Raw genomic sequence first — 11,843 nt, 5'->3', positions numbered from 1 at the left:
ACTTAACTATGATGTAGATGTTAAACCATCTGACAAAGAATGTAATACACCTGTGATTAATATGTTTAAGGGCTTAATGGAAAAGGTGGACATCGTACAAGATCAGATGGCTAATTTCAGCAGAGATGGAAACTGTAAAAACTGAGAAAGAATCAACAGAAATGTTACACACATAAAGAAACACAGTGATGGAGAGGAAGAATACTTTCAGTAGGCTCATTTGCAGACTTAACATAGCCAAAAGGAGAATCAGTGAACTTGATAGACAAATACAAACTTACAATTGGAGACTTAAACACTACTTCCTCAGCAATTGATAGAAGTAGACATAAAATCAATATGGACATAAAAGTCTTGAGCAAACTGAATTTACCTAATTGACATTTATAGAACTCTCCACCCAATAAACACAAAATGCACAGTATTTTCTAGTACACATGGAACATTCTCTAAGATGGGCCATATTATCAGCCACAAAACAAACCTTAACAAACTTTAATGAATTTAAAACAATACAAATCATATAAATGGTGTTCTTGAATGATAACAGAATTTAACAAGGAAACAATAATAGAAGGAGGTCTGAAATGTGCAAATATTTGGAAATTAAACACTATATTTCTGAATGAACTATGAGTCAGAGAGAAGTCTCAAGAGAAATTAGAGTTATTTTAAGCTAAATGAAGATTAAAATACAGCATATCAAATGGTTGATTATGTAGCTAAAACAGTAATTAGAGGATAATTTATAGCAGTGACTATTTGTATTGTAAAAGAAGAAAACTCTCAGACCAGAATTCTAAGCTTTTACATTTAAAAACAAATTGAACTTACAACAAGCAGAAGGAAGAAATTAATAAAATGTAGAGCAGAAATCAATGAAATTGAAAACATGAAAATAGTACAGAAAATCACTGTAACCAAAAGCTGGTTTATTGAAAAAAAAATCAATTAAATGAATAAACTTCTAGACAGACTTAACTGTTAGATAAGAGAGAAGATGTAAATTATTAATAAATGAAAACAGAGACATTACTACAACCCCATAGAATTAGAAGGATAATAAAGAAATACTATGAAAAATTCAGCGCTCATAAATTGGACAATTTAGATGAAAGAGCTATTCCTTCAAAGAAACAATCTGCTAAAATTTACTCAAGAAGAAAATAATAAATCAAATCATTGTACTTCTATTAAAGTAGCAATTTAAAATATTTCAAAAAGAAACATGCAAGGCCAGATGATTTTATTGGTGAATTATAACATTTACAGAGGAACTATCAGTTCCTTAAATTGTGTTAACATTTAGGGGAAAGTGTGTGAAGGGTATCCAGGAACCATCTTATTATTTAATTTGGTTACTTTACAGTAATTCCAAACTTATTTCAAAACCAAAAATATTTTTAAAAAAAGTAAAGGGAAGGAACAATATATGATGCTAAAAAGGTTGAATTTTGTGAAAAGGAACATATTGATGTTTCAAGCTGTTGAAGTTTCAGAGAAGTCTTCAGTCTTCCAACTTGGATTTTTGTCAGAATTTTCTTCTTGGGATTATCTTGACTATTCAAAACTTATTGCAAATGTATACTAATTAAGAGTGAGATATCACAATTGAGAAAAACATATCAATCAATAAACAGAATAGTGTTTGGAAATGGAGTCCACAATTGATTTTGACAAAGTTATCAATGTAAATCATTAAGGGATCCATAGATAGTGCTGTAGCAATGAGATATCTGAATGGGTAAAAATTAAATCTTGCCAGGCTTCCCTGGTGGTGCAATGGTTAAGAATCCACCTGCCAGTGCAGGGGACATGGGTTTGAACCTTGGTCCAGGAAAATCCCACATGCCACAGAGCAGGTAAGCCCATGCACCACAACTACTGAGCCTGCACTCTACAGCCCGTGAGCCACAACAACTGAAGCCCGTGTGCCTAGAGCCTGTGATCCACAACACGAGAAGCCACTGCAATGAAAAGCCCAAGCACCGCAACGAAGAGTTGCCCCTGCTCGCTGCAACTAGAGAAAGGCTGCACGCAGCAACAAAGACCCATCACAGCCAAAAATAAATAAGTAAAGTTAAAAAACCAACAAAAAACAATAAGAAACAATTAAATCTTGATCCTCATTTCACAACATACACAAACATTAAATCATAGTAAAAACTAAAATAACATGGTTTTAGAAGAAAACACAGAATGCTTTCAAGACCTTTGGCTTGGTAAAGATTCCTTAAATAGGAAATAAAGCAAGAGCTCTCTTTTTTTCATAAAATTAGTAAAAATGGATTGCTTCAAAGTAAAAACGTTAGGTATTGGAAAATATAATATTAAGAAAATTAAAAAGGCAAACCACAGATGGGGAGAAAATATTTGTCATAAATGTATCTTTCAGAATTGTTTTCAGGGTATATAAAGACTCCTTAGAATTCAAGAAGAATAAGACAAAAATCTAATTAAAATTGGGCAAAGACTTGAGACATTTTACATAGGAAGACATAAAAGTGACCAATTAAATACATCAGAACATTCTTTAAGTCATGAGTCATCAGAGAAATGCAAACTAAAACTACAATTAGGGCTTCCCTGGTGACACAGTGGTCGAGAGTCCGCCTGCCGATGCAGGGGACACGGGTTCGTGCCCCGGTCCGGGAAGATCCCACATGCCGCAGAGCGGCTGGGCTGTGAGCCATGGCCGCTGAGCCTGCACGTCTGGAGCCTGTGCTCCGCAACGGGAGAGGCTACAACAGTGAGAGGCCCGCGTACGGCAAAAAAACACACAAAAAACTACAATTAGATAAAACACACTTATTAGAAAGTCTAAAAGTAAAACGATGGAAAACTCTAGACAATGGTGGGTATGTGAAGCACATCTCATAATTTGCTGATGGGAGTGTAAAATGGTAGAATCACTTTGGGAAACATTTGGCAATTTATATCGAAGTTAAACATTCACGTCCTCTATAACACAACAATTACACTCATTTCAATCCTGAAATTCCTGAGATGAGTAAAAACATATGCCCATAAAAAGACTAGTACTTTAATAGCATTTGAAAGCAACACAAATGTCCAGCAAAGGGACAATGAATGGTTAAAAAATGTGGTATATTATACAATAGAATATTACCTAGAAATGGTGAAGGCTAGACCCAGATTCATTGTGCTTAGAAATAAATTTAAAGAGGAAACATGAATCCATAGTGTAAAATACGCCTTTTATACAATGTGTTCTCGGTGGGACATTACTGCTTTTTTGTGGCAATTTAGATGCATGAGTAGTTTCACATATATTGGAAGGTACTTCTGATATTAACTTGAGGTGAGTCAGGGAAGCTAGACTTTTGGCAATTCACAGGGCAGTACCACATAACAAAACTTTTTTTCTACATTTTGAGCAGCTTTTGAAAAATCCGTGAGATATTTTTATAGCAAAAAAAAAAAAAGTTGAGTTTTTTCACCTAAAACCCCACTCCATTTAACTTGACAAATATTTTTGTGTAGTTTTATTATACAATGTACTTTCCAGAAGAGCAATCATCATGTAAATCAACAGATGATTTTACTTTGCCAAGAGTTGTTCACTATTTAAGAAAATCTGAACACAAATAGCAATGTAATGTTTGAGATTCCAGTGCAACACATTTTTATCAAACTTCTAGTTGTTGGATTAAGAAATATTCTACATTCTAGTGCAAGTATCTTGTTATTTCATTATATCTCTATGTACAAACATTTTAAACTAAAAATATTTATGTACAAACATTTTAAACTAAAATGTATATTATTATAAGGTATTTTTCATCTTTCCTTTATATTTAGAATTTTGTACTACTTTTTATTTATGCATTTTTTTCTTTGTATTATTTTATTGTACAATAGTTGACATACAATACTATATTAGTTTCAGGTGTACAACACAATGATTTGCCATTTATACACATTTTAAATTGATCACCACTACAAATCTAGTAACCATCTGTCACCATACGAAGTTATCCCAATGTTACTGACTATATTCCCTATGTTGTACATTACATAGCTGTGACTTATTTATTTTATAACTGAACGTTTATACTTCTTAATAACCTTCACCTATTTTACTGCTCTCCCCTCTGATAACCACCAGTTTTTTCTCTGTATCTGTGAGTCTGTTTCTGTTTTTTGTTTTTTTATTTGTTTTCTAGATTGCACACATAAGTGAAATCATACAGTATTTGTCTTTCTGTGTCTGACATATTTCACTTAGCATAATACCCTCTAGGTCTATCCATTTTGTTGCAAATGACAAGATTTTATTCCTTTTTACGTCTGAGTAATATTCCATTCTCCAGTGTATATTGCACTTCATTTATTATATTCTTCAGTTCTGATTGATTCTTCCTTAGATTTTCTATCTCTTTGTTGAAGTTCTCACTGAGTTCATCCATTCCTCTTCCAATTCAGTGAGCATCTCTATGACCATTACTTTGAACTCTTTATCTGGTAAATTACTTATCTCCATTTTATTTAGCTTTTTTTCTGGGTTTCGTCTTGTCCTTTCATTCGGAAGGTATTCCTTTGTCTCCTCGTTTAGCCTAACTCTCTGTTTGTATTAGGTATGTCACCTACATCTTCCCATCTTGAAAAAGTGACCATATGTAGAAGTGTCCTGTGGGGTCAGTGGAAAAATCCCTCCTGGCCATCAGAGCCAGGTGTTTCAGGAGTATCTCCTGTGTAGGTTGTGTGCACCCTCTTGTTGGGAAGCAATTACGGTGGGTGTGCTAATGGGTGGGGCTGGCCCTCAGCCTAGCTGGTTGCATAGCTCAGCAGAGACTGTTACAGAGGCTCTGGTGGGCAGGCTTGGTCCTTGGCCCAACTGTCTGAGAGGCTCGGCTGTGACTGCTGGTAGGTGGGGCTAGCCTCTGACCTGGCTGGCTGAGAGGTCCAGCCAAGACTACTGTGGGCATGCTGACGTGTGGGGCTGGCACCTGGTGAGACTGGTTGTGAGGCATGGCCATGACTTGTGCAGGTATACTGGTGTGTGAGGCTGGTCCTATGAAGGGGGAGCCACTCTTGAGGGAAATGTGCCAGCCAAGTCCACCGGCCCAGTGAGGCAGGCGTGAGCAGCCAGGGCAGGGTGCATGGTGATAGCTAGGTTGACTGAGAGTGACAAAAATGGTGCCTCCCAGTGTCAGGCCAGCTGGCTGATAAGAGGGTTTTAAAAAATGGTGCCTATCAGTTTTTTCCTAGATAAATTTCCACCTGATTTCTACCCCTCTGGCACCTGTACCAATATTTTTCAATGAATCTCCTTCTGATATTTCCCGGGTACTTGTCAAGCTATTTCCTTTCCACTAGGACTTGGAGTGAGTGAGTCTGTGCATGAGCTCTTCAAGAGCAGAGAATCTGGACTTCCCTGGTGGCGCAGTGGATAAGAGTTCGCCTGCCAATGCAGGGGACAAGGGTTCAATCCCTGGTCCGGGAAGATCCCACACGCTGCGGAGCAACTAGGCCCGTGTGCCACAACTGCTGAGCCCACACACCACAACTACTGAGCCTGCATGCCTGGAGCCCATGCTCTGCAACAAGAGAAGCCCCCACTCGACATAACTAGAGAAAGCCCGTGTGCACCAACGAAGACCCAACGCAGCCAAAAATAAATAAAATTAAATCTCTAAAAAAAGAAAAAGAGCAGAGAATCTATTTCTGACATCTCTCCCACCTCTCCCCATGTAAGCCCCTCTGGTTTTCAAAGCCAGATGTTTTGGTGGTGTGTCTTCCTGGTGCAGGTCACCTGGGTTAGGGAGCCTTTTGTGGGGTTTGGACCACTTACTCCTGTGTGGGAACTTCTATGCTTGTAATATTCCTCCTGCTTGTGGGTCACCACATGCAGGGGTGTGGTTTCTGACTACACTGCATTTTTTTTTTTTTTTTTTTTGTGGTACTAGGGCCTCTCACTGTTGTGGCCTCTCCCGTTGCGGAGCACAGGCTCCGGACGTGCAGGCTCAGCGGCCATGGCTCACGGGCCCAGCCACTCCGCGGCATGTGGGATCTTCCCGGACCGGGGCACAAACCCGTGTCCCCTGCATCAGCAGGCGAACTCTCAACCACTGAGCCACCAGGGAAGCCCTACACTGCATTTTTACCTCTCCTACCCATCTCAGTGTGACCTTTTCTTTCTTTTATTATTATTTCCTTTTTTGTTTTCAAAGGTGAAGTGCCCGGCCAGCTTCAGGAGCAGGTTGGCAACCCCACAGTCCACCTCCACCAGCTGCCGCATTGCCATGGTGACTGCAAACTCTTGCTGTGTGCAGAGCTGCACCTGTTATTTCCTAATTGTAGAAAATCTGTTCTGCTGGTATTTAGGTTGTTCTCAGAGACAGTTGTTCTACACATAAAAAGTTTTGCTGTGTATGTCCATGAGGTGAGTTGAACTCAGGGTCAGCGTATTCTGCCATCTTGATATGGACCTTGCCTGTACTGCTATTTTAAAATATGTACAGTAGGTAGGTTATTATCTATGCATTTCACATTAGGATAGAAATTTGGGTATTAAAAATACCTGTAATAAAAAGAAGGTGGTAAGTCTGACAGAGTCTAGAATCATGGTTTTAGAAACTTATGAAAAGAAGCAGAAAGTGATGGTATTAAATGTATGTTTTAAAATTATTTTTATTTAATGTAAAATTGGGAAGTTGAGAAGGTCTCAGGTCTATAGAAGAGGCAGCAATGGAGAAGAGATTAAATGTACGGAAGGACAATATAAGTAGTATTAACTCCAAAGGACTGAATGAGATAGTTAGAAATATAGTTTGTCCTAATATACCTAATAACAAGATATACCTGATAACTCCTACACCGGTGATCATCTGTATCAGAGAGTCTTAGTGATTATTTCTGAGTAATTTGTTGTTGTTTCCCATGTTACTATTTCTCCCCCCATTTGACTTTAAGCTTCTTAAGTAAAGAGACCATGTACTTCAACCACATACATTGCCAAGAAAATAAATGGACACATATTCGTTGCTCTCAAAGTTAATTACCCATTTGAGTATGGAGTCTGACATAGATGCTGGATGCAGAAAGGAGATGGAACATAGAAGGGTCAGGGGTCGACGGACAACTTTTTTTCACTAATAATGTATCTATCCTCTCTTCTATCTACTTCTTTTATCTCTGACTTTAAAATTTCAGAGAATGTATGACAGTGGGATCCCAGCCAAACATAATAGATCACTTGATTTTGACCTTTGAAGCAGTCAAACTTTAACTAATAGTTGTGACTTGTGGGATAAATTACTTTGGCAATAGAGGGTGAGTACCCCATGTGCAGGATCAGGTTAAAGTTACAGTGTTTTGCCGTACTGTCTTGCTATGGCATGACTCTTCTGTATACCAAAGCTTTAGAGCTATTCGCATTGCAGTTATAACAGTAACAGCAAAAAACTATTCTTATCTCTGTTTTTCAGATGAGGAAACTCAAGCAGGTTGTTACATGACTTGGGTAAGATCAGTCAAGAATTCAGCAGGTTGAAAACACCAGATTTCCTGAGGTCAAACCTTGTGTTCCAAAAATACATGTTACCAAATCATGCAGAAATATAATAATTGAAAGGAAATATCTCTGAATTTATTCTTCCAGATTTTGATCACTTGAAGTCAACTTAAATGAAGAGCAGATTCTGTAGAAACTTATATAACTTGAAAAGTATTTACTTTATAATATTAAATAACATGTATAGCACTCAGAAAACACCTTCTCAGTTATGAGCAAGTTCTGCTTGGCACACTTACTAAAATTAAAAGATATAAAGTCTATTTCTAGATTAAAAACTAACTCATTTGATGTTCTTTAATTATTTTAATTATTTAGATTTTACATAGTCAATCCATACAATAAATATAGAGAGATATAGAGATATAATTTTTCAAGCTAGTGCATTATAAACACATTAATTAGAGTGTATATTTCACAGCATCCACCCAGGAGTAGGTAAGGGTCACCTATTATTCACCATAATTTTAAGAATGGAGATCAAAAGAGAAGTCAGGTAAGTAGTGGTAAGAAATTAAACTGCAACCCTTTATGATGGAAAAATATTCAACATTTTACAGTCATTCATATTGCAACACCTTAGAGTATGAAATTATGAAAAACAATATCATTGTTATCCTCTGGCACTCTCTTGTTCCTTTCAAGATTTATTTTTGCTCATAGCACTTGACCCAATCTGATCCTCATATTTTAGAATTGTAAGCTCTACCAGAGAGGAGAGTTTACCTTGATTTTTCCCTTTTTATGTCCCCTGCAGTTAGAAAAGTGATTTGCACATAGTAAATGCTTAAAAATATTGATTGTGAGATGAATACAAAAAATTCTGACCTAGATTAGTTTAATCAAGATTTTTCTGAGTTCATATATTTAAGAGAACTCCATGTAAATTATCGATATGTACAGCTACCTGTTAATACTTACACTATGTTTAGGAGATAGGCTTGCCAAATTAATCACAACAAACGGTATGATGTGGCCTTTGCCTTGTCCTCGAGGAGCTAAAATTCTATACACAAAACAAGAAAATAACTGAACCAGAATATGATTGTCCATATTTTTCACCAGACAGTAAATGTTGGGAAATAAATGGGTATTTTATTGGAGTAAAAGTTAATTTCCATGGAAGAGAAAAAAGAGAAGTGGAAGGAAATAAAGGAAGAACTCTGCCACATACACTTTTGGAGGCAACATATTTACAGCTATATACTCTTTAGTGTTGCTACACAACTGGCTCATGGACAAATGCATTAGTATTTGGACGTAATCTTTCCAGTAGAGAAAGTAGTATTTAAAATCATTCCAGCAAGCTTTGAATTGATATGGCCATACATTTTTTTAAAAATAAGGGCAGCCTATTATGTCATTTTTTTCTGAAATCCCAGATAAGGTTGTAAGTCCTGGAAGTCAATTCAAATACTCTCTCCTATTCTTTGGGTCATATCCTAGAAAGAAGCACAGCATATGATTAATAGGTGTGCAATAAATCCTTCCTACATAAATGAATTAGAAAAAGCCAAAGAAAAGAAAAGCTGGCATTTTCCCCAAATATTATATATGAATGTAATTATATTATTATATTCCATTTTTACTGCTAATGTGTCTACATTGTCTCAATCTATATGGTTATTATAATCATAAGCATAAATTACACTCAATATGTTATACTAAAAGATTTAAACGCTGCCATTCATCTTTTCAGCCAGTATTTTCTGAGCAACTGTGGATACATGGCATTACCTCTGCCGTCAAAGAGCCTTTAGTGGAGAGAGCACATTGCAATATAGATTGGCAAGCAAAAAGTTAGGGAAACAAAGATGCTATGGGCACTCAACCTTTTCTTCGGGAGTCAAGGTATTAGTCAAGGTACATTAGACTTCAGCTACATATAAAACAACCTCCAACTCTCAAGGCTTATAAACATGTATTCCTTACTCATGCAAGGTCCATTGTAGGTATCCAGGAGGGCTTTGTTCCATATGGTCATTCAGAGATCCAGTCTGAGGGATACTGGACCATCTGGAGCATTGCTGCTCTCCTAAGCATAAGGAGAATGAGGCTAGAGAATCATTCAGAATCTTTTTACTGCCTTGGCCCAGATGTGTCACACAGCACACATCTCACATTTCACAGAAATGTCCAAAGGTTACTTGCAAAAACAAGACAGAAACAGAATCAAACTAATCGTCAGAGAGATAAGACAAGACATTGATTCTATAAACAAAGGAAGGATAGAAAAGTGTGTGAAATGATTAAATAAACGCTCTGAAATTAAAAATATGAGCACTGATAGATGGGACTTCTGTTTCTGTTCAAGATAGAATAACAAGGTATAGCTTTACCCTCCTGCTTGAAACAACCAAAATACCGAATAAAATATATGAAACAATGGATGACAAGATATTAGACATCAGACAACAAAGGACAGTGATCCCAAAATTGAGAAACAAATAAAATGAGCCTTATATTAAGCCCAGATATTGCTTTGAGAGAGTTTCCAGGCCATGGCATAGGGAAGAGACACTCAGGTAGAGCCCAGTAGACCCTCTGTCCTGGAATAAAGGAAATGAGCGTCTGGAGAGAACAATCCAGATAGAGTTCAAGTGCAGAGTACTGAAGAGAAAAGGGAAGCTCAAAGAGAGAACCCTGGAGATCTACAGAGGGTCCCCTCAAGTGTTCAGCTATGTACTAATGAATGCATATGTGAAAGGAAGTTACCTGGAGCCAGAGAAAAGATCATTGCAAAGAATTAGATGTAATAGAGCCCCATGCTCACACAGGTCTGGGAATAGTGCTAGTTTCCACCAATTAGATGGGAAAACTTCAAGATCTGTGGTGAACTAAGTACACAGAAGGGTCTTGCCTTCGTGAGGAGGAATTAGCCCTAGATTAAGCCTTGCTTCAGTCTCTTAGCAAACCTTAAAAACAAGAACTGAAAGGAAATCATTTCTAAGTAACTAAAACATATCTCAGAACAAAGACTAATAATGTTTACAGTAATACAAACATATCTACCATCCAAAATGGTAAATTTCACACTGTGAGGCAGCCAATAAAAAAACAACAGGCATGACAAGAAGTAGGAAAAAAAGACCCATAATGTGGAGAAAAGTTAATGAACACTGAGCCAGAATGGACTTGGATGTTAGAATTAGCAGAGAAGGACATTAAAACAGTCATTAATAACGTATTCCACATGTTCAAAAAGTTAAGTAGAGACAGGAAAGGTATAAAAAGCCCCAGATCAAACTTAAAAATTAAAACTATAATAACTGAGATGAAAAACGTACTCAGTGAAATTAATAGCAGATTACACATTGCAGAAGATCAGTGAACTTAAAAATACAGCAAAAGAAACTATCCAAAATGAAGCACAGAGAGAAAAGAGAATTTTTAAAAAAAATGAACAGAGCATCGGTGAGACGTGGGACAGTGTCAAGTGGCCTAATATACATGTAATTGGAATTCCTGAAAGGAGTAGGTGGAACAGAAAATGTTTGAAAGAATAATGGCTGAAAAATTTCTAAGTTTGGTGAAAACTAAAAAACCCAAGATTCACAAATCTCAAAAAATCCTAAGCGCTCAATGTTATTTTTTTAACATAAACAAAACAAAAAACCAACTAGACCAAGGTATATCATTATCAAATTTCTCAAAACTAATGATACAGAGAAAAATTTTAAAATAGCCAGAGTAAAAAGACATACTATATACAAAGGAACTAATATGTGGATGTCAGTAGATTTATCTTCAAAAGAGATGAAAGCATGAAGATAGCAGAGGAACATATTTAAAATATTGAAAGACAAAATAAAAAACCTGCCATCCTAAAATTTTTCAGAGAGAAAAAAATTACTCACATACAAATAACTGATATCAAGAAAGGCATTGTATTTCTAACTGTAACATCTGAAGTTGGAAGACAGTGGCACATTGCCCTCAATGTTCTGATAGAGAATGATTTCTAACCTTGAATTCTTTACCCAAACTAACAATCAATTTTGGGGGTAAAGGAAATATATTTTCAGGCATGCAAGTTCTCAAAACTTTTTCCCCCTCCCCCCATCCCATGTTCCCATTCTTAGGAACTCATTGGTTATGTATTGTAATTCCAAAACAAAAAAAATGGAACCCAGGCAATAGAGGATTCAATATAAGCAAAAGAAGAAGAAAATTCCAGGATAATGATAGCAGAAAGTTTTAGAGAGTAAGTACAGCAAGTCTAGAGAATGCAAATCTAGGGTCCAATTAAAAAATTTAAAAGATACTGATTGATAATTATCTTCCAAGTTAAGAAGAAGTCCTATTG

The sequence above is a fragment of the Globicephala melas genome, chromosome 13, assembly GCF_963455315.2.
Source record: "Globicephala melas chromosome 13, mGloMel1.2, whole genome shotgun sequence".
NCBI lineage: Eukaryota > Metazoa > Chordata > Mammalia > Artiodactyla > Delphinidae > Globicephala > Globicephala melas.
The sequence above is the reverse complement of the archived record's forward strand: the minus strand, read 5'-3'. Positions refer to the sequence as shown.